At 41.9% G+C, this 27,855-nt stretch overlaps 1 long non-coding RNA gene across 1 annotated transcript in view; it reads left to right on the top strand.

Annotated features, from left to right (window-relative positions):
- LOC140739007 (uncharacterized) overlaps positions 1-27,855 on the top strand; it is a 47,280-nt gene that overhangs the window by 14,874 nt on the left and 4,551 nt on the right. The window contains exon 2 of the long non-coding RNA XR_012101530.1: positions 14,663-14,819. This is a non-coding gene — a long non-coding RNA (uncharacterized lncRNA). The remainder of the gene's footprint in view (positions 1-14,662; positions 14,820-27,855) is intronic.

Here is a 27,855-nt window from a genome sequence, read left to right on the forward strand (position 1 = left end):
CTCTTTAAGATCTCCTCCATCTCGTGAGGTGCCACACATAGACGACCACTCTGATCATCTAGAGGACCAATTTTCTCCCTTACTATCCTTTTACTCTTAATATACTTGTAGAAACCCTTCGGGTTCACCTACACATTATCTGCCAAAACAACCTCATGTCTTCTTCTTGCCTTCCTGATTTCCTTCTTTAGTATTTTCTTACATTTTCTATACTCTTCAAGTACCTCATTTGTTCCTTGTTGCCTATACCTGTTGTACACCACTTTTTCTTAACCAGATCGCCAATATCCCTTGAAAACCAAGGTTCCCTGTGCCTGTTAACTTTGTCTTTAATCCTGGCAGGAACATGCAAACTCTGCACTCTCAAAATTTTGCCTTTGAAGGCCTTCCACTTACTGAACACATCCTTGCCAGAGAACAACTTATCCCAATCCACTCTTCCTAGATCCTTTCTCATTTCCACAAAATTGGCCCTTCTTCGATTTAGAACCTCAGCTCGAGGACCAGACCTATCCTTATCCATAATTAACTTGAAACTAATGACATTATAGTCACTGGATCCAAAATGTTTGCTTACACATATTTCTGTCACCTGACCTGTCTGGTTCCCTAATAGGAGACCAAGTATTGCATCCTCTCTCGTAGGTACCTCTATATATTGATTTAGAAAACTTTCCTGACTACATTTGACAAACTCCAAGCCGTCTAGCTCTTTCAATGTGGGAGTCCCAGTCAATATGTGGAAAGTTAAAATCCTCTACTATTACAACTTTCTGTTTCTTATATCGGTCTGCCATCTCTCTACAGATTTGCTCCTCCAATTCTCTCTGACTATTGGGTGGTCTATAATACAACCCTATTAGTGTGGTCACACCTTTCCCGTTCCTCAGCTTCACCCATATGGCCTCTGTAGACAAGCCCTCCAGGCTGTCCTGTCTACGCATAGCTGTGATATTTTCCCTGACTAGTAATGCCACTCCTCTTCCTTTCATCCCTCCCCCTCTATCATGTCTGAAACAACGGAATCCCAGAACATTAAGTTGCTAGTCCTGCCCTTCCTGCAACCAAGTTTCACTAATAGCAATAATGTCATAATCCCACATGCCAATTCATGCCCTAAGCTCATCTGCCTTACCTACAATACTCCTTGCATTGAAATAGATGCACCTGAGAACATTTCTATCACATACGAACCTTTGATTTCTGTCTATACATGCAGTCCTCACATGACCTTTATCCTCCTCCACCTTGCTATCTGCTCTAACACTTTGGTTCCCCTCTCCCTGCAAATCTAGTAAATCTACCCGCAGGGATGTTAGTCCCCCTCCAGTTCAGGTGCATTGGAACAGATCCCACCTTCCCTGGAACAAAGCCCAATTGCCCAGAAACATGAAGCCCTCCATCTTGCACTATCTCCTTGGCCACGGATTTAGCTGCATTATCTTCCTATTTCTAGCCTCACTAGCACGTGGCACAGGTAGCAATCCTGAGATTGCAACCCTGGGGGTCCTGTCCTTCAACTTTGCACCTAACTCCCTAAACTCTTGTTGCAGGACCTCCTCCTCCTTCCTATCCACATCATTGGTTGCTACAGAGACCTCGACATTTGGCTGCTCACCCTCCCTCTGGAGAATACTGAGAACTTGATCCGAGATATCGCAGAACCTGGCACCAGGGAGACAACAGACCACCCGGGATTCTCGATCTCTCCCACAGAACCTCTTATCTGTCCCCCTAACTATGCTCTCCTCTTTTCCCTCCTTCCCTTCTGAGCTGAGGGTCCAGTCTCAGTGCCAGAGACACGACCACTACAACTTGTCCCTGGTAGGTCATCCCCACCAACAGTATCCAAAACGGTATATTTATTGTTGATGGGAACGGCCACAGGGGGGTGGTCTGCTCATTCTGTCTATTCCCCTTCCCTCTCCTGACAGTCACCCAGCTGCCTGCCTCCTGACTTTTAGGGGTGACTATCTCCCTGAAACTCCTGTTTATTTCTGCCTCTGCCTCACGAATGATCCAAAGTCCATCCAGTTCCAGCTCCAGTTCCCTAACTTGTTTTGTCAGGAGCTGCAGCTGGATGCACCTTTTGCAGGTGTAGTCATCAGGGACAGCTGTGCTCTCCCTGACTTCACACATACTGCAAACGGAGCACTCGACTGCCCTAACTGCTGCCTCCATTACCTACTCCTAATCTAAGTAGATTAATTAAAGGAACATACCCAGCCTTACCTCACTGGGAGCAAGCTCATCCTCAGCCTCTGCTCGCCAAAGCCTCAAAGCTCCACTCCTACCCTGAGCCACTCACACAGTTGCCACTCCTCTTCAGTTACCCCTCCTTTTATTTATCCCTGCCAATTATCTCAAGTACTCACTCCCTCTAATCAACTAAGCAACACTCTGTTTAATCCTTCCGTTCCCCTCCACACTCCTTTTAAAGCACACTCACCTCAATTCCTCAGCTGCTTCCCAGCACTCAGCGCTCTCCCGAGCCCCTCGCTCCTCCTCCTGCTGCGACAGTCCCACGATCACACTGTCTCTAATGTGTCTCTGGATTCCAGTTGCTCCTTCTTTTTGGGCGGTTTTGAATCGGAGCAGCCTGCAAGCGATGAAAACTGAGCTGAACTGAATACGCCTGGACTCTTTAGATTTTTGTGTTTTATATTCTATGTTTTTTGCTCATTTTTAAAAATTACCTTTGAACGATTTGTAATTTTTTTTGTGTGCAGGGGGTGCACACTGAAAGGGTTCATGGTTTTCCAATGTACCCTGACCATGTTTACTACTTCCTGTTGCTACCTCATCAAAAGCATTCTGAAAATCCAGACTTAACATGTCCAATTAGAAATTCGCCGTTACCTCACTGATTAGAAAGTGGATGTGTGCTTCTGACACAGATGTTGGCTGCAGTTTTCCAAAATAGCTGTGCAACTTTAAACGCTACTCGGGTGACTTTGGCAAAAGCCTGTGTACGGGAGACTGGTTTCCATCCCATTTTTTCCACCTTGCGGAAGATCTTAAAATCATGGCAAACGGCAGAAGCAATGAGGGCCAGCGCTGACAGCCACTAAACGGGGGATGAATATCACCAGCTATATAGCGAATGAAGGGGTTACCTGTAATCTTTGTGTAATGGGATTCTGGAGTAGGGTAATGAACACTTATGCAAATATTCCAGTGCAGAGTATTCTTTTGGCCATGCCCTCCCAGGAGTTTCCAACAATTCCCAAGTGATGTTGATAATCGTTATTTAGATCATGGAAGCTCAGATTAAGATGACACCAGGGTATTTAGTGTGAGGCAAATGTGCAATCTGTCATTCACAGAAGGAAGCCTTAAGCTCTTCCTCATTGTCTTAATTGTTTAGGTGGAATGTCGACGTAACTGTCTTATCTGCATTGAGCTGGAAAATGAAAAAGCACTGAAGCTGTAAAACAAATTTATCTACATTTTTAGAACACCTGGAGGTGTACAGTAAATGCCACATTTATAAAGAAAAGAATTAAAAATAAAAACAACCTGCAAAATTTGGAAGCAAGACTGGCAGAGGATGATTCAGGTGCTCAGCCAAGCACTCAGTGAACAAATTTGCAATCTGCTTTATGTGTTGGAAATCAGAATAAGATAGCAGGATGGAGATATGGCTCTACTAAAGGAGAAATAAGGTGCTTCTTCCCTCCACTAGTCTGTAGGCCACCTTCGGGCAAGGTGTAGCACCTGCTTAGCTCCCCAGTCAGGGTCACATGAAGCCATGGGAGCAGATAGTGGATGTTCGTATGAGCAAATAGTGCATATCACAATCCTGGTTATGCGACAACTCATGCCAGGCAGACAATCTCTCTGAAGTGTATTGATAATGCTTGGGATCACCCACCTTGTAAAGACACCGCCCAGAAGAAGACAATGGCAAAACCACTTCTGTAAAAAAATCTGGTATGAAGAATCATTGTTATGGAAAGACCATGATTGCTCATGTCATACAACACAGCACATAACAAACTGATGAATCAGAATTAAACTCTGGGGGCAATTTTCAACATCCCCTCTGAAGAGTCTCTGAAGTTACCAGGACAGGACCTTGAGCTGAAATTTGGATTACTTCACCTTTAACACAGATGATCATCATGTTAAAGTAGTTAAAGTCAGAGTTAGATGTGACTCCTGGCTCATAAAAGGGCTGATTACCATTTAACCTGCTTTTCAGCATTCAGTAGGTTGATGTTATAAATAAGACAACACTTTGAGGAATTCTGTTTTTATTTCAAAGTTAATTCACTTTTCATTGATCAGATATCAATGTAGATCTAGTTTGAGGAGAATTCTGAAACAGTACAGAAGACTTCCTAAGATCACTTCGTCTAGCCTTCACCAACACTCGTTCAGCAATCAAAAGACCATAAGATATAGGAGCAGAATTAGGTCATTTGGCCTATCGAGTCTGCTCCACCATTTCATCATGGCTGATCCAGTTTCCCTCTCAGCCCCAATCTCCTGCATTCTCCCTGTAACTCTTCATGCCCTGATTAATCAAGAATCTATCAACAGTCTTAAATATACCCAATGACTTGGTCTCCACAGCCACCTGTGGTAACAAATTCCACAAATTCACCACTTTCTCCCTAAAGAAATTCCTTCTCATCTCCATTCTAAATGGACATCCTTCCATTCTGAGGCTGTGTCCTCTCATCTTAGACTCCCCCACCATAGGAAACATGCTCTCCACATCCACTCTATTGAGGCCTTTCAACATTTGATAGGTTTCAATGAGGTCATCCCTCACTCCTCTGAATTCCAGTGAGGACAAGTCTAGAGCCATCATATGCTCCTCATATGAGAAGCCTTTCAATCCCTGAATCATTTTCATGAACCTCCTTTGAACCCTCTCCAAAGCTAGCATACCCTATCATAGATACAGTGCCTATAAAAGGCATTCATCTCCCCACTCCCCCCCGGAAGTTCCCATGCTTTATTGTTTTACAACATTGAATCACAATGGATTTAATTTGGCTTTTTTGACACTGATCAACAGGAAAAGACTCTTTCATGTCAAAGTCAAAACTGTTCTCTACAAAGTGATCTAAATTAATTGCAAATATAAAACACAAAATAATTGATTGCATAAGTATTCACCCCCTTTAATATGACACACCAAATCATCACTGGTGCAGCCAATTTGTTTTAGAAGCCACATTATTAGTTAAATGAAGATCATGGTGTGCAGTCAAGATGTTTCAACTGATTGTAGTAAAAATACACCTGTGTCTGGATGGTCCGACTGGGTGGTCAGTATCCTGGCAAAATCTACATCATGACGACAAAAGAACACACCAAGCAACTTTACAAAAAGGTTATTGGAAAGTACAAGGCAGAAGATAGATACAAGAGCATTTCCAAGACACTGAATATTCCGTGGAGTACAGTTAAGTCAATCATCAAAAAAAGGAAAGAATATGTGACAGCTGTAAACCTGCTTAGAGCAGGCCATCCTCAAAATCTGAGTGACCGTGCAAGAAGGGGACTAGTGAGGGAGGCTACCAAGAGACCCATGACAACTCTGGAGGAGTTACAAGCCTCAGTGACTGAGATGGGAGAGACTGCGCATACAACAACTGTTGCCCGGGTGCTTCACCAGTTGCAGCTTTATGGGAGAGTGGCAAAGAAAAAGCCACTATTGAAAAATTCTCTCATGAAATCTTGGCTGGGGTTTTCCAGAAGGCATTTGGAAGACTGAAGACAACTGGAAGAAGATTCTATGGTTTGATGAAACCAAAGTTAAGCTTTTTGGCCATTAGACTAAACACTATGTTTGGCGTAAGTCAAACATAGCACATCATCAAAAACACACCATCCCTACTGTGAAGTATTGTGGTGGCTGCATCATGCTGTGGGGATGCTTCACTGCGGCAGACCCTGAAAGGCTTGTGAAAATAGAGGGTAAAATGAATGCAGCAAAATACAGGGAAATCTTGGAGAAAAACGTGGTGCAGTCAGCAAGAGAACTCTAACTTCAGAGAAGATCTCTTTTCTCAGCAAGACAATAGCCCGAAGCATTAAGCCAAAACTACACAGGAATGGTTTAAAAAAAAATCAAAGTTAATGTCTTAGAGTGGCCAAGTCAGAGTTCAGTCCTCAATTCAATTAAGAATTCCTGGCTGGACTTGAAAAGAGCTGTTCACTCACTATCCCCATGCAATCTGATAGAGCTTGAGCAGTTTTTGTAAAGAAGGATGGGGAGAAATTAGTGTCCAGATGTGTAAAGCGGATGGAGACTTATCGACACAGACTGAAAGCTATAATTGCTGACAAAGGTGCATCTACAAAATTATGACTTGAAGGGGGTGAATACTTTCTATAGGCACAGTAAGGAGCCCAGAATTGCTCACTATACACCGTGAGCCCTCACCAGTGCCTTCAACATTACATCCTTGCTTTTATATTTTAATTTTTCTTAAAATGATTGCTAACATTGTATTGACCTTCCTCTCCACCATCTTAGCCTGAATCATTAACCTTTAGGGAATCCTGTGCAAGGACTCCAAAGGCCCTCTGCACATCAGATTTTTGAGTTTTCTCTCCATTTAGAAAATATTATTTCTTCTACCAATGTGCATGACCACACACTTCCCGACACTGTATTCCATTTGCCACTTCTTTGCCCATCCTCCTAGTCTGTCTAAGTCCTTCTGAAACCGCTCTACTTCCTCAACACTAACTGCCCTCCAATGATCTTCGTATTGTCTGCAAATTTGGCCATAAAGCCACCATTTCCATCATCCAAATGACTGTATTGGAGATTTTCTGAGGAATTAGTGAAAAAGGTACCACTGTGCTTCTTTACTGAGAAACTCATGGAGATCAACAAGTACTTGCTGATGTTATTTTGCAGTCTATAAGAGGAACTGAAGAATGAACTAAGGCCAGACAATACAGTGACAACTCCCAAAGAAAGGAGACACATTGGTATCTGGATGCTTCAGCCATGCCTATGTCATATTCTCGAGAAAATGCCACCTCTTCCTTTGCTCAATGAATCAAGCTAAAACATGTTATTATGTTTCATCTGAGGCATTCCACACCTTTCAGGGTATCATAGAGATTGAGTAATAGTATAGAAACAGGCTCTTAGACCTACCAAATCTACATCCACCGTTAATAAATCTGCAAGTCCCACTGCGGAGGTTTCAGATGTTAAAACAACAGATGTCCTTGTTTAATCTTGCAGTTTCAAATTGTGGCAACTGGACACCAGGCCAAAATTCCCCGCTAAATTCAGACTGTCTTACTACCATCTTATTAGCACAACATCAGTATTGTAGCTGCTATCAGAGTTTCACCAAAAATGCCCCCAAAGAACCCTTAATCCATTATTTTTGTGAAAAGAAGGTAGTCTGAAACCTGTAGAGGCTTTCAACAATCTGAGTGAGAAGTGGCAGCCTGGACAATCCATTTCTCCAATGCCAGCTTTGTTACATTTCATAATTCCAAAACTAAAAACTAATGGGAAGATAAACCGAGAGCCGGGGATAACTGGTGTACTCTTCATTTTTACTTTTAGTGAGGCGTGCACATATGATATGGTAGTGTGATAACGAATGCTATTCACATACTTTCACATGTAACCCAGAATGAATCATTTAAACAAACAAAATGCTTAATCAAGCAATATATTTACAATGAATTGCCAAGATCAGAGAACAACTCAACCCAACCATCAACCACCCGAGCTACACATTCCAAATTATTTCCAAACAAGGAATGCTTAATCAATATTATTCAAGTACTACTGAAGTATTAAATACATGTGTGATGATGTATAGTATTCACATACTTTTACATATAACCTAGAATAAATTATTTAAACAAACAAAGAATGGTTAGGTTGAGCTGTTCTCCGATCTCGACAATACATTTGCAAACTTTTCGTTGACATAAGAGGAGACATCATCAGTGCACTGTTCATTTGTGGTATGTCCTCCGAATGTGTGGCCTTTATATACTTATCAATCAATATACTTATATAAAGGCCAAGCATTCAGAGGACACAGTACGCTGATGATGTCACCTGTCGTATGGTGACAAAACATTTGCAAATGAATTGCCAAGATTGGAGAACAACTCAACCCAAGTATCAACCACACAAGCTACACATTTTAAGTAAATATTTCCAAATGAAGAATGCTTAATCAAACAATATATTAACAATACTACTGAAGTATTAAATATGCAACAAGCGACTTTAATTGTAATGCAGAACTTGGCAGCAACACTCAAAATAAAAGCAGTCATTACCCTCTTCAGAGATTACTAAAAAGATTGCTTTGTGTTACTAAAACGTTACTCCAATATGAAACATGCATCATTTCCCAAATCTTGAACTGTTGCAAACACATTACTGCTTGTAATCAAGTGCTTTAGTTTTACTTAGCTTACAACACACACGACATCTGAAAGATGGCTTCCGTGTATTTTGTAAGAGTGTTACATAACACCTACTTACAATCACTCTGTATGGATGAAAGCGAAGTTACGGCAATTTGTAAGAACTCTCCCTGCTCTTTTGAAAGTTAAGCTGCAAACGATATTGTACCATGAAAAATGACTCTCTAAGCATGCTTTTCATTTTGCGTCATAGTTTCCAATTTTATATCCTTGTCTTTATGCCTTGGAGTAGTAACACCAAATGCTTCACAGTTTCTTCTGAACTTGCATTCTCTGCAACCGTCATGCTAATTCATCAGTTAACTGTGCTGTAGGGTGGCTGGGGAGAGGCACATCTCTACCAAAAGAAGTGTAAGGCACTCCTTCAATCCGCTAGTCTGCAGTTCACCTGGGCAAGGTGCAGCCCCTGCTCAGTGCCCCCTATCAGGGTCACATGAAGCCATGGGAGCAGATGGTGGATGATCGTATGAGCAGCTGGTGCATATCACGTCCTGGTTATATGACCACTGATGCCAGGCAGACAATCTCTGAAGAGTACTGATAATGGCTGGGGTCTCTCATCTTGTAAAGACACTGCCCAGAAAAAAACAAGGGTAAACCACTTCTGTAGAAAAATTTGCCAAGAACAAACATGGTCATGGAAAGACCATGATTGCCCACGTTACATGATGCTGCACATAATGAACAAACTGTGCTGTGCAAAGTTCCAATATCCAGGATTAGTGCAGGGACTACCACTGTTCACGATTTATTTTAGTGGCTTGGGCTTTGGCTGCCCAGTGTGAGTCTTATATTCTGGTAGAAAGAAATGGAATTCACATGTTTCCTGGAAAACAAGCACTTACAAAGGTTGGAAGAACAAAAAGTTTTTAATCACTTGAAGTAGAGATGTGGCCATAAGAATAAGGTCAGTACATTTAAGAAAATGAAGCACTGAATTTTGGGCAGATTCAACCACACTAGGAATTCTGCACACCATTCCCATCCCAGTTTTATACCCAAGTGCTTCTTGGATCCCAGTGATCCAAGAAGCACTGGAAATTTACAAAAAAATTGCTGATACTGAACCAGAACCACAAAGTTATACCAAGGAGACCAATAGATAATAAAATCTATTTAAACAGTTTCATAAAGTGACCTAAGTGATTCCACCTTTTGTGAATAGAGAAGGTATAGATCGTAAGATAATCATTAGTAAATCCATTTGGAACTTCAGAAGAAACCTTGTTCCCAAAGTGGGCTCAGAATGTAGAACTTGCACAGGAGTAATATTCTGGAGCACACAGCAGGTATATTTAAAGGGAAGCCAGGAACCCACATGTTTCAGAAAGGATTAGGAGGACATTCTAGTAAATTGAGATAGAGGGTGGTGAGAGGAATCTCATGAATAATGTCAACACAAACATAGTCAGAAGATTGCAATGATCTCCATGCTGAAGTCTACAAAGATCAAACTTCAGCAGAGGAGGTCTGGTGGGTTGGTAATGGATCTGAAAGCATTTGAAAATATCTACACCTAGCTTCTACTGAATTTAGCAAAAGGGAGAATAATAAGAGGGCAGTCAATGAAACCCCATGAAGAAGCCTGGTATTTTAAATATTTCAACAAAGCTTGCAGACTTGGACTTAGAACATAGAAAGCATGCTGTAGAACATAGAATAAACAGCACAGTGCAGTCTCTGAAATGGCTGGTCCATTAGTCCTGAGGCCTTTGCCCAACAGAGGTTTTCTGTAGGTGACCAACAGCCAAAAAGATGAATTGCACCACTCTTCTTGCATACCTTTTATTGAGATGCAGTGCAAAATAGGTTTGTTCGGCTCTTCAAGCCGTACCACAAAGCAACCTCCCAATTTAACCCTGGCCAGATCACAGGATAATTTAGAGTGACCAATTAATCTAACAACCAGCACATCTTTGGATATTGAGAGGAAACCAGAACACCCAGAGGAAAGCCACACGGTCACATGGAGAACATACAAACTCCTTATAGACCTTTTTGTGGGTGAACAAGAAGTTCTAGGCAGAACACTGAGCCAAAAGGATAGCGTAATAATATAAAAAATAAATTAATGTGTGCACTTATCAATCTGCAATGTACAGAGATCTATGTAGGAAAGTTTGATCACATTGGTATAAATCAAGACAGATATTCATAAATACAGTTAGGTTTCTCAAAGTCACACCACATCTCAAGCTTGCTCTCATTCCTCTGCTGCTCACATTAAAACTACAATCTGGTTATTACAATTAAATGCCAAAATGTGTCCCAATAAGATTAAAGTAGAAGTAAAGCCAGTCCAACATCTTGTAAGACTTCATAAAATTATTTTCTTCTTAATCTAAATTCATTTTCCTAGGAGAGATTTGAGTTGGCTTTAAGCTTATATGATCTTCCAAAAAAAAGAAAGCAGTTATTTCCCTTTATAGATCATAGCCTTGAATTGGTCAAAAGTAACTTAAAAGGCTTAAAAACTGCTATAATTTTATTTTATAAAGAAAGCTGGTAGTATCATGTTGTAGAAACTATCGTATCTGTTGCACTGAAAATGAATTTTTGAAAACTACAAAAGAAAGTGTTTAAAAGGCTACAGTACTTCAAAGGAAATTTTTAGTAGATTTGTTAGTTGATAGTTATGAAGTACAGACTCAATGTCAAGGAATGTTTTTTTTCTTTAAAGCTTCAGGCAACTTGAGTATTCCTTTGATGTAACCTATAGTGCAGCACTTAGCAACTTCTGATAAATAAGTATCGTACATATTCCGTCCCAGATTTTCAGCAGCCTTGCCTAATTTGTTTAATTGTAACTCAGCAACAGTATATGTGGAAATCATGTATCAGCAAAGTGGCTGTAATTGGGCAAAGGTATTCATTAAACATTCAATTACCCGTTTTGTTCAATTTCCCATAAACTGTGCAAAGATTTTTAAAGTTCTGCTTTAGTCCTTGGCATATAAATGCAATAAAGGATATGGACTCGTCTCTCTCAGCAAAGACTCTGGTGAGAAGTTTAGTTTCTGAGTTAGGTCTTATTAATTATGATACATTTTAAATCACTAACTGCTGCGTATTTAATATTTCAGTAATATTTGAGTAATTTTGTAATTATATTGTTTGATTAAACATTCTTTGCAACACACACAAAATGCTGGAGGCCTTCACCACTGAAATTTTACCACTTTAAACTAAAACCATCAGGGACAGATGATCAGGAGAACACACATTAGTTCTCGTTGATGGGTCAGTGGTGGAAAGAGTGAGCACACTTAATTTCCTGAGTGTCAACATTTCAGGGGTTCTATCCTAGGCCTAACACTTTGATGCACTCACAAAGAAGGGATGGCACTGGTTATGCTTCATTAGACCACAAGGCCATAAGATGTAGGAGCAGAATTAGGCCATTTGGCCCATCGAGTCTGTTCTACCATTACATCATGGCTGATCCAATTTTCCTTTCAGCCCCAATCTCCTACCTTCTCCCTGTATCCCTTCATGCCCTGACCAATCAAGAATCTATCAACCTCTGCCTTAAATATACATAACGACCTGGACTCCACAGCAACCTGTGGCAAAGGATTCCACACATTCTCTATTCTCTGGCTAAAGAAATTCCTCCTCATCTCCAATCTAAAATGGCATCCCTCTATTCTGAGGCTATGTCCTCTGGTATTAGTCTCTCCCACCATAGAAAACACCCTCTCCACATCCACTGTAACAAGGCCTTTCACTATTTGATAGGTTTCAATAAGGTCACCCCTTATTCTTCTGATTTCTGTGAATACAGGCCCAGAGCCAGCAAACGTTCTTCAAATGGTAAGACATTCAATCTGGGAATCATGTTCATGAACCTCCTTTGAACCCTCTCCTGTTTCAGTACATCCTTTCTAAGATAAGGATTCCAAAACTGCTCACAATACTCCAAATGAGGCCTCACCAGTACTTTATAAAGTCTCAGCAATACATCCTTGCTTTTATATTCTAGACCTCTTGAAATGAATGCAAAACAGCCAAATTCATTGGGAGTTTGACGAAACTTGGTATGTCGCTAAAGACTCCAGCAAATTTCTACAGACATCCAGTGGACAGCATTCTAACTAGTTGCCTCCCCACCTGCAATGGGGGTTCCGATATATAGGATTGGAAGAAGCTGCAGAGGGTTTGAATTCATTCCATTCCACCATGGGCATTAACCACCCCACCATCTAGGACATCTTCAAAAGGCAGTGCCTCAAGAAGGACATATCTAATATTAAGGACCCTTATCATCCAAGCCATGCCCTCTTCTCATTACCACAATAAGGGAAGAGGTACAGGAACCCGAAGACTCAAACTGGATGTTTTAAGAACAGCTTCTTACATCACCATCAGATTGCTGAACGGTCCATAAACTCATGAAAACTACCTCATTATTCCTCTCTTACACCATCTATCCACTTACATATTTACTTATTTATTGCACCTTGTAATTACTATGTCCTACTCCATGCTCCTGCCTCAAAGTAACAAATTCCAAGGCATATATCAGAGGTAATAAATCAATTGCTGGGAAAACAAGCGCTTATAAAAAATCTGCTGGAAGTTTCAGGGCGCTGATTAATCAATACATGCAGACTTGTCATTTACATTTCAAAAACAAAACCAAATGAAGTTTCTCCTCCTACACAGAAAGTCAAAATACCATTGAACAGGATTGATAGTGAAGGTAGGATCCATCTTAGAACTGAAGTTGTGGTGTTCACTCAGCCTGGCAGTTAGCTTGCAGATGTTTCATTACCAGTGATGATGACATTCCTAGTGCACAGTTGTTGGTCTTTCGCTCTTGCAGTGCTCGTGGTTATATAGACCCCATTCACTTGGCCTCGGTCCCGTTTGGCTATTTGACCTTTGACTTCTATTGGCTTACTCCTGGATGGAGGCAGGTTAATGGCGACCTATATAATTGTGAGCACTGTCAGAGAGAAACACCAACAACTGCTAATTGCCAAGCACGGCAAACACTGCAACATCAAACGGCTCAAACCGAGCTGCCAATATTCGCCCCCATCCTAAATTGTTTTGGCTGTCAGCTGTTTGTTATTTGCCTTTGATCTCTGATTACCAATTGATAACCTCTTTCTAGTCCTTTAATGCTAACCATGGTTAGGCATGTCTTAATCAGAGTGACAGTTGCTTGGTGATGTTAACACCCATTTCTGCCTTTCATTTCTTGAATGAGGAGTAATACTCAGATCGCTGCCTTACACAGTGCAATTATTTGTACTTTCCTTGCTAACATAGTGTGGGAAATCTGTCCTCCCAGTGAAGGATTTAGACATAGCTGCTCCTAAGATTCACTGCTGGATCTCATTAAACTAACTGTGATCCTATTTTCAAGTCTTGTAATTGAACCATAAATCTCAGACGTATTCAAAGTTCAAAGTACCGCTATTATTTTACTCATTATACAATTTTGAGAGTTGTCTCCCTACAGGCAGCCATGAAACAAAGAAACCCAAAAGAATTCCTTATGTGACCATGAGGAGTTTGAACATTCGCCCCGTGACTGTGTGGATTTTCTCCGGGTGCTCTGGTTTCCTCCCACAGTCCAAAGGTGTACCAGTTGGTAGGTTAATTGGTCATTGTAAATTGCCCCGTGATTAGGCTAGTATGAAATCAGGAGATTGCTTGGTGGTGTGACTCAAAGGGCTGGAACATCCTGACAGCCTATTCCATACTGTATTTCAATAAATAAATAAACAAAAAAATAAATAAATACCCAAGGATACTCAAAGAGCCAATTTTAAAGATGTGCAGATGTTTAAAGGGCCGTCGAACTGGAGAAGGCGGGCATAAGAGTGAAAGAATGATAAAATCAAGATATTGCCTGCTAGAAATCAATATAGGAGAAAAGGGTGAATGGATGAATAGAACTTGTTGTAAATGAGTACACATACACTAATGGGATGACCAGGAGTACTGGTGTAGAAGAGAAGGTTGGTTAAGAGCACTTTGGTTTACTGAAGTCTGAAGATCGCTAAGACCTGGATGATGCAGAATTTGGTAATTTTACAGAGAGAGACAGATGGTTTTAGTAATCCTGCAGTTACGCAGTTCAAAGCTCATTTAAGAGACAGATATGACATTGAGATTGGGTAGTCTAGTTCAGTTCTAGACAATTATTGTGGATTGTTGTTTTGACAAAGGATGGATAGATTATATAACCTTGAGAGTTGTTTGCTTACAGGCATCCACAAAGCATGAAACCGGAAAGAACCCAATTAAACAAAAACAACCCCCAACGCACACAGGGGAAGGGATAAAACCCAAGTCATGCAAACAATAGTAGCGAGCAACAGCAGTCCGAACCAGTCCTTACATCCAAATCACCAGAGCAGCCTGAGGTAAGCTCAAAGCCTTTGTATTCTCGCCATCATTTTAGTGGGCAAATCGCCACAAAGTTTGCAGACGTGCATTACAGCAACTGGGGGCAGTCTCACAGTCTTCGCGTTGTGAAGAGAGGAGCCCCCAGTCTATCTGGGCCTCCATTTAAATTATTCAAACAGCGGATTGTACCTCACATTAGCACCTGCCGCAGCGAATTGCTTTGGGTCTAGATTTCACTGCCAAAGAAGCCATTCTTGATCTCTCCAAGTCGGCTCTGCGCCCAGAGCAATCCAGCCTCGCCCGACTCTCGACTTCTGTCTTTCCAGTTGATCTGGGCCAGTGTTTAAATTACCCAAACAGCAGATCATGCCTTGCATTAGGACCTGGGCCCCACCATGATGGAATGCTCTGGGACTAGAACGAACCACCCAGCGATACACTTTGAACCTAGATTTCGCTGCCGAAGAAGCTGTTCTTGACCTTTCCAAATCTGCCAGGTGCTTGGGGCAATCCACTCTCGCACCCGGGGTAGTTGGACGGGCATCGTAACTCCTCTGCCTCGTCTTCTCCTCTCCGAATCATTCACTCCAACAGTATGGCTCCAACTCCAAGTGCATCAATTCTGCAGCGCACCAGCAGGGGATGTATCTCGAATTCACTTTGCCTCTTCATTGTTTGCGATGATAGTTTACCACAATTGACTTCAAAAAAAGTGTTATGAGTAGTGTTTCTAATTTAATTTCTTTGCTTTAGAGCTACCAGTAAGCCATCACACATGATGGAATTTATGATAAGATCTAACAACAACTATTGAAATGCAGACACTTCATGCCTCAGTGAATTTTCAGTAGCAAGGAACATTCATATCTCAAAACTACAGATAATGACCACCCTAGAAAGAAAAGCTAGCTACCAGTCCAATGCCACCACCATCTCTGAGGTCAGGGAAGAGCTGTTTACAATGACAATTTGTATTTCCACTACCAAAACTGATAAGGGTTTGACATGTGTTATGGTAAACACCCAACCATGCCAGACACAGAGGCTCTGATGCTTCGATTCATCAGAATATAGATAGCTGGTGTGGTCCTTTTAAAGATTCAGGCCCACTCTGCTAATTGACGGCCATGTTTTGGTGCCAGAATTGGAGATTTAATGAACACCTGAACTCAGGTTCAGAGCTCATTTGTCAGCTCAACTTTGATTCAGTCTGCGATCGTGTTTAGGATTTCCGTCTCATCTGGATTCTCATCTAGTCTCGTCAGGTTCTCATCTAGCATCTAGTCAAGAACCCTGTTCTCATCTCAGAGTCACAATCATGTCTCAATTCCAGTCTCGGAAACTCCAGCACTTGGGTCCTTACCATCCTTGCCTAGGCCTCCCTTCACAACATGTTTCTGCTGCAAGATTACATCATCCTAACTTCAGAAGATATACCTTCTCCTATAACCCTGCTGAGTCTAAACCCTAGAATTTCATCCTCAGCAGCACAAAGGGGATCTCCTCATGAAGAGGACAGCTGTGGTTTGAGAAAGCAGTTCACCTACTCAGGTACAAGTAGGGATGGGCAGTAAACACTGGTTTTGCCAGTGATGATCGGATCCTGAAATATAAGTTAAAGTAGTAGGAAAGTTGTTTCCTGCTCCCCCTCCTCCACTTGCAGCATCTTGTCCTTCTCTTTGTGTCCTCTGCTCTTTCTCCCAGTCCATAAGACCATAAGCAGAAATAGGCTGTTCACCCCATCATCTGCTCTGCCATTTCAACAAGGTTGATCCATTCCCCAATCTCCTGCCTTCTCCCCGTAACCTTCCATGTTCTGACTCATCAAGAACCTATCAACCTCCACCTTAAGTGCACCCAATGAGCTGGCCTCCGCAGCTGCCTGTGGCAATGAATTCCACAGAATCACCACTCTCTGGCTAAAGAAATTTCTTCTCATCTCCTTTCTGAAAGGACACCCCTCCATTCTGACCCACCACTCTCTGGGGGAAGAAATTCCTCCTCATCTCCATTCTGAAAGGAAACCCCACTAGGCTGAGGCTGAGTCCTCTGGTCTTAAACTCTCCCATCTTAGGAAACCTCCTCTCCACATCCACTGTACCTAGGCCTTTCAACATTTGATAAATTTCTATGAGTTCCCTCCTCATTCTTCCAAACTCCAGTGAGTAAAGGCACAGAGCCATCAATTGTTCCTATACAATAACCCTTTCCTTCCTGGAATCATTCTCGTGAACTGCTTCCAATGGCAGCATATCCTTTCTTAAATAAGGGGCTCCAAGCTGCTGACAATGTTCCAAAAGAGCCCTCACCAATGCCATATAAAGACTCTGCCGCATATCCTTGCTTTATATTCTAAAAACAAGGATGTAATGCTGAGGCTTTATAAATCCTGGTGTACTTCAAAAGGAATATGTACTTAAAGTTGTCAAATCTTGGTGCAGCTGCTTTCTATCCTCCTCTGCTTACACTCCATTCCCGGTGGCTTTCACAGAACTCTTGAAAATATCAATCTCCTATACAAAAGCAACAACAGAACTGAACAGCAAGGATTTTGCTTCCTGAATGTATCTTACGGATTTTGGGCTGCTGACCATCAAAGTCACCGTGAAATTTCCCCATCAAATACCATCTTTTTTTAAAATTGCCTATATTTGTTATTTCAATCCATAATTTAAGTCAGAAAGGATGTGCTGAAACTGGACAGGGTTCAAAGGAGGTTCAAGAAAATGATTCCAGGATTGAATGGTTTGTCATATGAAGAGCTTTTGATGGCTCTAGGCCTGTATTCACTAGAATTCAGAAGAATGAGTGGTAACCTCATTTGAACCTATTGAACGGTAAAAGACCTTGATAGAGTGTATGAGGAGAGAATGCTTCTAATGGTGGGAGAGTTTAAAACCAAAGGACACAGCCTCAGAATAGAATGGCGTCCTTTTAGAATGGAGGTGCAGAGAAATTTCTTTAGCCAGAGAGATGTGAATCTGTGGAATTCTTTGCCACAAGCCACTGTGGTGGCCTAGTCTTTAGGTATATTTAAAGCAGAGGTTGATAGATTCTTAACTAGTCAGGGCATGAAGGGATATGGGGAGAAGGCAGGAGACTGGGGCTGAGAGAAAAATTTGAAAAGTGGCGGATTAGACTCAATAGGCCAAATGGCCTAATTTTGCTCTTATATCTTCTGGTCTTATGGTCTATAGCTGATGCCAAGATTAAAGAAGACATTTTTGTTGGTCCACAAATCAAACAGGTGATCTATAACAGGCAGTTTGAAGAACTTCTAGTGGGACTAGAGAATTACACGGAAGGTATTCAAAGATGTTGTTGAAAATATTTTTGGCAACTACAGAGCCACCAAACTATGTGCAGCTGGTTGACAACATGCTTCAAGTGTACAAAACCATGAAGTGCAACATGTCACTAAAGTTTCATTTTCTACATTCCTATTTAGATTTCTTCCCTGCAAATCTTAGCACTGTCAGTGATGAGCATGGTGAAAGGCTTCACCAGGACATTATGATCATTGAGAAACGGTATTAGGGCAACTGGAATTCATCAATGCTGGCTGATTATTGTTGGACACAAGCTTGAAGCCTCAGACACTGATTGCAAATGAAAATCAACAACAAAACATTTTTAGCTTAGTTGCAAACCATCAGAATAGTTATGCAACTAAATACATTATATTCAATAAAAGTTAATTTCTTGTTTCTCCAAATCTCTACATGGTGCGAGTACTCTGAAATGATATTTGTGTTCAGCTTCAAGCAGTCGATCATAAGCAAAAATAATTCCGAGGAAGCAACTCTTTTGAAAAAATGTGTTGCCCAGTTTAGTCAAAGGAAATCAAAGTGCAACAAGCCTTCACACAGTTAACATTCCCTTTAAATAGAGTTGCAAGGGGAGGCTATGGGGTTGTTCTTGCTCTGAGAGTGTAAGGCAAGCAGGTGTTCAGTGCTGCCAGCCTGCATTTGACAGGTCTCCTTCTCCATCTGGCTTATTGGTACGGGAGGAATCTGCAGGAGTCGGGTCTTAGGCAAGATTTGATCAGTGTAGTTTGGCGATTGGACTCATTTTTAGACGGCTCTGCAGTTCATGTTATGAAGCGTTTCTGGTTTCAGGTTACCCCTTTTTTAATTGCTATTTTGCACAATTTTGATTTGGGCAAACTGGCTCTGCGGTCTGCAGTCAACAAATGACACTGTGCTAAATTGAACTAAGTGGAACACTCCTAGGCTGTTTCAAGGACTCTGCAGTTGTTTAATATTCTGTGTGTTATTTCCTCGTTTTTTGCCATTTACACATTCTGTACCTTTTTTGCAAGTTGGGTTTTTGGTGGTTTCTTTGAACAGATCCCATGGCCTTTCCTTGTTTTGTGGCTGTCCACGAGAAGATGAATCTCAACGTATGATAATAAATGTACTTTGTAGCTTTGAATCTTTGAGCTTTAATTGATTCAGCTGCAAAACATTAATGGATTGCACTAGGTATGCACAAAAGTGAAACCCTAACAGATGTCTTGAATTATCTACTTAGCATACTTCCAGCAGACATTAAGTGCACAGGGGTTTAAGGATTTAAGAACATTTTGCTGAAAATCTAAAGCAACACACACAAAATGCTGGAGGAATTTAGCTGCTCAGGCAGCATCTACAGAAAAGAGTAAACAGGTGATGTTTTGGACCAGGACCCTTCATTAGGACTGGAAAAAAAAGTCAGAGTAAGAAGGTGCGGGAGGGGAAGAAGAAGTACAAAGTGGCAGGTGATAGATGAAACTGTAAGAGGGGAAGTGGGTGAAGTAAAGAGCTGGGAAGTTGACTGGTGAAAGAGATAAAGGGTGGAGAAAGGGAAATCTGATAGGAGAGGATAGAAGAACATGGAAGAAAGGGAAGGGAGAGGAGTACCAGAGGGAGGTGAAGATCTGGTAAATGAGACAGGGAAACAAAAATGGGGGCATGGTAAATGGGGGGGTGTGCAATTACTGGAAGGAATTTGGCCTCTGGCTAACACACCACAATTGTGTGTGCTTGTCTCAAAAGTAGTTTGGAAGCAACACCAATCAACTCATTTATCAGGTGGGGGGGGAGTGTGTGCATGTGTGAGTGTGTGCGTGTGTGTGTGTGTGTGTGTGTGTGTGTGCGCGCGTGCACACACTGCAACTTAATTTTAACTAGTATTGGAAATCCTATTTCAACATACATAAATAAGATCTGAATATTCTAATACTCATGTGATTGTCTGTAAGTGAGTGAAAGAGGTGTGCCTGTTCCTCTGTTGACCACAACATCACGTGCCCCAAACTAAGATAAACTCATAACACAAGGTCAAATTTTACATACTGTGTTTTTGACTTTCATGTCTGCAGATTGAAATGTTTGACTTACACCAACAATCTAGTTGCAGTCTTGTAGTGAAACTCACAGACCTACTGCACTGGAACGAATGGGCAAAATCTTTTAATCTCTTGTTTCATGTGAGATTTGCTAACGTGGAATCTGTCCTTCAGTTTTTCATTGGCGCCAGCCTTAAAGATGATAGCAAGACATTTGGTATCCAGCAGCTCTTTTGAAAGGTTAAGCAAACAGTTGGAGTTCCAGAGCTCTGTGATGTCTGGAAGCAAGGTCATTCATTCTGTGTTTTTAGTGTTCACCGGCTTTTGGAAAATTGTCCTTTATCTGTCTGACTGTCTGTCCTTTGCACTTGTACCTTTTGAGCAAACAAACTTTGTCAAAACTCCTGCCAAGGTTAATTGATGCGTTGACATGTGATTAGGACAGGACAGCAATTGATAGCAACACATCAGGCTGTCCTTACTGACATTAAACCACCTCTGCTGTTCACTGGGAATTCTAACACCTTCAGTAAGAGAAATTCAAAGCTGAAAAACTATAAAATTAACAAGACAAAGTGACTTGTTCTACATTTTATAATGTTAATGTGCAACAATTGGGTACATACCAATAAATCTTCCATTTCAAATGTAACCTCATTTGTTTTATATATATGTAGAGCACTCAGCTTCCTCACCCCAATTCGTCACAACCATGCAGTAAAAAATAATGTTTGAAGTGGATTTTAGCCACTTGCCTGATTACAGTGATTAGCTGGTTTGGAGGTCATCGTGTACCCTCTGTCATAAGATGCTATGATGGTGCTTTACTATTTGTTCACTGAAGTATATTGGATAATGGAAATGTCAACAAACAAACGTCTTTTTTTAACTGGAGTAGTAAAGTTACGGCATGACAACACACAAAAAACACTGGAGGAACTCAGGCGGTATCTATGGAGAAGAATAAATAGTCAACCTTTCGGGCTGAGGAGGAGGGGAAGGAGGCTGGCTGGAAGGTGATAGGTGAAGCCAGGTGGTGGGAGAGGTCAAGGGCTGGAGAAAAAGGAATCTGAAAGGAGAGTGGACCGTAGGAGAAAGGGAAGGAGGAGGGGCACCAGGGGAAAGTAAAAAGAAAGTAAGAAGAAGTAAAAAGTCAGAGTGAGGCGTAGAATTTGTTTACAAGAAGGAGAACTTGAGATTCGTGCCATCAGGTTGGAGGCTACCAAGACTGAATATAAGGTGTTGCTCCTCCACCCTGAGGGTGGCTTCATCTTGGCACAAGAGGAGACCATGGACCAACATGCCAGAATGGGAATGAGAATCAGAATTGTAATGTTCAGTCATCGGGAAGTCCTGCTTATGGTGGATGGTGCGGAGGTGCTCGACGAAGCAGTCCCCCCGATTTACGATGTGTCTCACCAATGTAGCGGAGGCCGCATCGGCAGCATTGGACACAATAGGCAACCCTAGCAGACTCGCAGGTGAATTGTTGCCTTACCTGGAGGGACTGCTTAGGGCCCTGAATAGAGGTGAGGGAGGGGGTGTTTGGGCAGGTGCAGCACCTAGGCCGCTTGCAGAGATGAGCGCAGAGCAGGAGATTAGTGGGGAGGGATGAATGGATATGGAAATTGCAGAGGGAGCAATCACTGTGGAAAGCTGTGGGGGGGAAGGTAAAGATAAGTTTAGAGGTGGGATAACTACTGTGTTACTAAAATTTCAGAATAATAGGGCTTCCTTCTAGAATTGTGATGAGTTTTTTTTAGTAAGAATAAGAACCAAACTCATGATAGTGAAAGATACATTAGATGAATGTATCTTAAAGTTCCACCTTGATTCTTGTGTTTAAGAGATTTAAGCACAGGAATCCTTGCCAAAAGACGCAAGCACTTGGGCTAGAATAGCCAATCTATGGCAAAGAAACCAAGATCTGAAATTACTCCACATGTGTGACCTGTGAAGCCACTAGGTAAAAACACTGAGGTTAATCTGTGCACAAACTTGTTCAATATCAGCTCTGCAAAATTCTAAGGTTCTACCAAACTTACTCGGAGCATCATTGAGGCTGTGACTTACAACTAACTCACTTTTGTGAGCTTCAATTCTGAATGCTACTTGTTTACTTTTATTGTTTGCACAATTTGTTTTATTTCCTCCCTCTGCACTTTGGGTGTTTGACAGTATATTTTTGTTTTCTTTGTGTGGCTGCCTGTAAGGAGACAATTCTCAAAGTTGTATAAAGATGAGATAAAACTTCATTTATCCTGAAGGAAATTATTGTTGCAAGGTTGCTCAGTCAGAAATACATTCTTTAAAATACAAAATTTAAGCATTAAGATATGAAAAAGAATACAAAATGTGAATAAAAAGTAATAGTGGAAAATGCAGATGTGCAATGAATCCTTATACTTGTATATTTAAGGAGGAGGAGTTGTAGAGTCTTATAGGTACAGGGAGAAAGGATCTCCTGTGGCGTTCAGTTGTACACCTCGGTGGAATCAATCTGTTACTAAAGGTGCTCCTCTCTTTGTCCAGTGTGCTATGGAGGGGTTGAGAGGGATTGTCCATAATTCTCCATAGCTTCTGCAGCATTCTTCTCTCAGACACAACCACCAGGGAATCAAGCTCCACTCTCAGAACAGAACCAGCCTTCCTGACGAGCTTATCGATTTTCTTGACGTCAGCTGCACTCACCCTGCCCCAGCAGACTACAGCATAGAAAAGAATGCTGGCCACCACTGAATCTTAGAACACCTACGGCCTCGTACTACAGACTTTGAATGACCAGAGCCTCCTCAAGAAGTACTGCTGGCTCTGTCCCTTCTTGTACAGAGCCCCTGTATTTCTAGTTCAGTTGAGTTTAATGTCCAGTTGAGTTCCCAGGTATTTGTAGTCTTGGATAACTTCCACATCCGTTGCCTTGATGGAGATGGGAATGCAGGGTGTTTTCACCTTCCTGAGGTCCACCAACAACTCCTTTGTCTTAGTGATGTTGAGCTGCAGATGATTAAGCCCACACCACCCAACAAAGTTGTCCACCTCTCTTCTGTACTCAGCCTCTTGACCCCAACTGATACAGCCCACAACTGCCAAATCTTCTGAAAACCTCTGCAGCGGCAGGACTCCGAGTTGCTTCTGAAGTCTGAAGTGTAGACGATGAACAGGAAGGGGGACAGGACAGTCCCCTGAGGTGTCTGTGTGCTGCTAACCACAGTATCTGATACACAGTTCTGTAATCTCACATTCTGCATACATACTTTGATAATAAATATGTGCAGTTCTGGTCTAGAGGAAGAATGTGATTCCACTGGAGAGAGCTCCGGGGAGGTTCATTAGCATCTTAAATTATCTGGAGGACCTTAGTTATGGAAGGGATTGGATAGCCTAAATTTCTCTTCTTCTGAATCTAATCAGCAGGACCCAGGCCCGAGAGCAAGGAACGAGCTGATGTTTGGCTGATTTAAGAGCCAGTCCAGGTTGAAAAGGTTGGGTATGGGTCGAATCAATGTGGCGGGGCCTGGGACCAAGGGCAAGGAATGAGCCGGTGTTTGGCTGAGATACGCACAGGGCCGGATTGGAAAAGTCAGGGTGTCAAGGCTGGAGGTGAGGGATAGGCCGGTGTTGAGCTCACTGCTCCGTGAGGTTTACTCGTCTCTACACTGAACTGAGGCCGTGGTTGTAGCAATGAACTGGCTACTGGGGTGTGGACTCACTCTCGTCAGCTTCAGTTCAGAGTGTTACTTGTTTGCTTTCTATTGTTTGCACAATTTGTTCTTTTTCTCACACATTTGGTGTTTGACGGTCTTTTTTAAAGGCCCCCATTGGGTTTCTTTGCTTTTGTGGCTGCCTGTAAAGTCACCACGCTCATTCATTTGGTTTGGGAACGTGGTCAGTTTTATACAACAAGCTGTGTCCTGCCTGGTGATCCTGAAACAAATGTGGAAATCTACCATAACTCCCTGCAATTTGTAGAGCCTCGTGTATGTTCAAGGAGGGATGCTTCAAAAAATCAGCATCATTAAGGACCCCATCACCCAAGACATTCTCTGTTCTCATTGCTGCCATGAAGGAGGAGGTACAGAAGCCTGAAGGAACACACTCTCAGCCATCTGATTTCTGAATGGACATTGAACCCGATGCTTCACTACTTGAACCCATTACTACTTCATTACTTTTTTTCTCTCTTTTTGCACTTCCTATTTAATTTAACTATTTATATATATATTTACTGTAATTCACATTTCTATATTATCATGTATTGCATTGCAAAGAACACAAATTTCATGACATATGCCGGTGATATTAAACCTGATTTTGATGGAGCACAGAAATTTGACATTTGTTCTCATTTTGTCTAGACTTGATTGCTGCAGGCAGAGTATTTGCCCAAAGATTTGAAGCTGTTTTTTTTTTTGGCTTGAGTCTGACTCTGGAGAATGGTATTCGCAAATTGTGCAGAGGCAACAGATCTTTACTCTTGGCCACTGCTAATTAACAAACTGTACAGTAGTATTAAAATGCCCCATTTCAGGAAATCCCCAGAGTAAGACTGATCTTCTGCCTTTCAAGCCTTCCAATTTGAATGCTTTCTTCCAGTTTTCTTTCATGTAACAGCTGCAAAAAAGTATTGTATTCTGCAAATGACTATTACAGAATGGTGCTCTCTCCCTCTGAAGACTTCTCAAATTACACAATTACCTGTAAAATTCAAAGTGACTATTTTATTAGTAACGTAGTCTTTCAACAAAAATAGCCCAGTCATGTAGTCAATGTCTGGACCAATCTAGCAAGAAAGTCATGGCAGATTCTTGTCTACCTTCAGAAATGTTTAAATGTTAGGCTGAGAATTATCTGCATTCTCAGATAATGAATGCATCTGAGATGGAGCAGGAATGAATATTGCAGAAAGTCGTTCTAGGATACCAGATGTGTTCAGTTTCCTTATTGGAAAAATGCCTAAATTTAGGTGGAAGTTTGATAAAGGCAAAATTTTCCCAACGTAAGAAAAAAGTAAGTACATTAGAAAAGCTTTCCACAATGGGACCTGGTTGCTTTGTGAATAAATAAACCAATGGAAACACTTTGTAGGTGTCAGCTGATGTGAATCCACTGTGTCACTTTTGGTCTGAAGATCTGACAGAATGCTTGAGGGGCTTAACTCTTGCCTGCAGCCCTCTGCTGACTTTTACTTCACCATTAACTTGCAATGCAAAATTTGGCTAAGATGTTTATTTCAACTTGGTCTCCTTAAGGTCATAATAAGAACATAAGATTTAGGAGCAGATTTAGGCCATTTGCCCTATAGGGTCTGCTCAGCCATTTCAGTTGTGGCTGATCCATTTGCCCTCTCAGCCCCAACCTCAATAGCATTTGACAACAGCCTTAAGTTTATGTCTGGCCAGGCCAAGGGTGGCATTGAAATAAAAGAGATCGGTAACTCAGGCTGGCTGCTTGCTTGTAGGGTTGCTCGCCAAGACTGCGAGAACAATGAGTCTGACCAATATATACTCAAGCACCCCACAGAAACAACACTCAGTTGCACGCTGATGATGTCACGACGACTGATGATGAAACATTTGCGACTTAACCTCCTGGTTCGGTGAGCAAACTGACAAACAAGCAGGGATAGCATTGTCTGAAGGGAAATGGAAGGTGGGGCTGGTGTTAATGGAGTGGAGAATTAGAAAAGAGTAGACATTTACCAATACCTTTCCAGGACCAATCAGATAACCTGTGATTATAAATTGCCAATAACAGGACCACCAATCAAACTCATCGGTTTCTCCTTAAATATGCAGATCAGCTTTTCTTATGTCATAGGGGTCCAATCCATTATTTTAACTTCAAGCCAAATAAATCCCATCAGAAGTTAAATAGGGGGCTGAAGAGTCCTAGGCAGACATTCTTTCCTTTAAAAAGTGTGAGTTTTCTGCATTAGACTTAGTTCACGGATGAGAGGGGTGGTTCCCTGAGCAGACCGTCCAGTTCATCTGGCAAAATGCCTCATCGCCAGACCTCACCTGGTTGGCAGTGAGAGAGGCCTTCCCAGTCCGATCCCTTCTGTACGCCTGGGATGTCACCTCCATATTCCGCTGCCCACGGGAGGACTGCAGTGAGGAGGAGTCGGTGACCCACCTCTTTGCACACTGTGGGTTCGCGGAGAGGGTGTGGAGGAGGATGGAAGGGACAGCGTCGAGGTTCATCCCCAGCAGCTGCGTAACAGAGGACTCTCTGATCTACGGGCTGTTCCTGGGGACGCACACGAAAACCAATATCCAGTGCTGCTGGCAGATCATCAACTCGGTGAAAGACGCTCTTTGGTCGGCCCGAAACTTGATGGTCTACCAGCACACGGAGATGTCCGTGGGGGAATGCTGCCGACTGGCACATTCTCGGCTGCAGGAGTACGTGCTGAGGGACACACTGAGACTTGGTGCAGCCACCACAAGGGCCCGGTGGGGAAGGACCACAGTCTAGGGTCTTTCTCCCGTGGGAGTTGAGGGGTAGGGGGACAGGGTGTATACCCCTCAACAAGTGTATGTAAATATGAAGTAACAGAGTGTCACATGGGGGGCAAAAGTGTGGAAATGTAAAGACTGTAATGGAAACACCTGTAAAGGATTGAGAGCCATTGAATCTGAGAGTCATGAGAGTATATCATTTTATTTTTGAATAAAGTATATTTTGTTTAAAAAAAAAGGAGTACTTCTTCAAACCTCAAAAGGAACTCCTGCTCCAGAGGATATGCAGAATTGTTTTCCTTAACAACTGTTCTTCACACCCATATGTTGTTGTGCTTATACTCAGAGATGTTCTGGCAACATTTCTTCCCGTCCGCCATTTCCCTAATGTGGCTTCAGGGATTATTGATAGATTAACAGATATTTCATTGCATGAAGTAAAACTGTAGAAACACATTTTCATGTCATGTGCTTTATTTAACTTATTGTTACATATCCTCACATTTACAACATATATCACGCATGTAAGAACCCTTCCAAGATGAGTAGAGGAAAGTATTGGGGGGAAGAAAAGTCAGAGGTAGCTTTTTTTTTTAAAGACAGTGAATAAGAAATATGTGGAATGCACTGCCAGGGCTGGTGATAGAGGCAGATACATCAGAGACTTTTCAAAGACTCTTACATAGGCACATGGATGAAGGAACAATGGAGGTCAATATGGGGGGGTTAGTTTTAAAACTAAGGGTTAGTTTTATCTTAACACAAAAATACAACTGCAGATGCTGTGGATCAAAGAATATGTACACAATGCTGGAAGAACTCAGCAGGCCAGGTTTATCTTAGATAGGTTACAGGTGGACATAATGTATAGAAGATTAGATGACTAGCAGGAGGCAAAGATTGGGAATGAAGGGAGCCTTTTCTGGTTGGCTGCCAGTGACTTGTGGTGTTCCACAGGGGTTGCTGTTGGGACCGCTTCTTTTCATGCTATATGTCAATGATTTGAATAATGGAATTGCTGGCTTTGTGGCTAGGTTTATGGACACTAGCAAGATAGGTGGAGGAGCAGGTAGTGTGCAGGATGCAGGTATTCTGAAGAAGGACTTAGACTAGTTGGGAGAATGGGCAAAGATGGAATATGGTATATGATCATGCTTTTTGGTAGAAAGAATAAATATGTAAACTATTTTCTAAACAGGGAAAAAAATCAAAACTCTGAGGTTCAAAGGGACCTGGAAGCCCTTGTGCAGGATTCCCTAAAAGCTA

The sequence above is a fragment of the Hemitrygon akajei genome, chromosome 14 (assembly GCF_048418815.1).
Source record: "Hemitrygon akajei chromosome 14, sHemAka1.3, whole genome shotgun sequence".
In the NCBI taxonomy this organism is placed as follows: Eukaryota; Metazoa; Chordata; class Chondrichthyes; order Myliobatiformes; family Dasyatidae; genus Hemitrygon; species Hemitrygon akajei.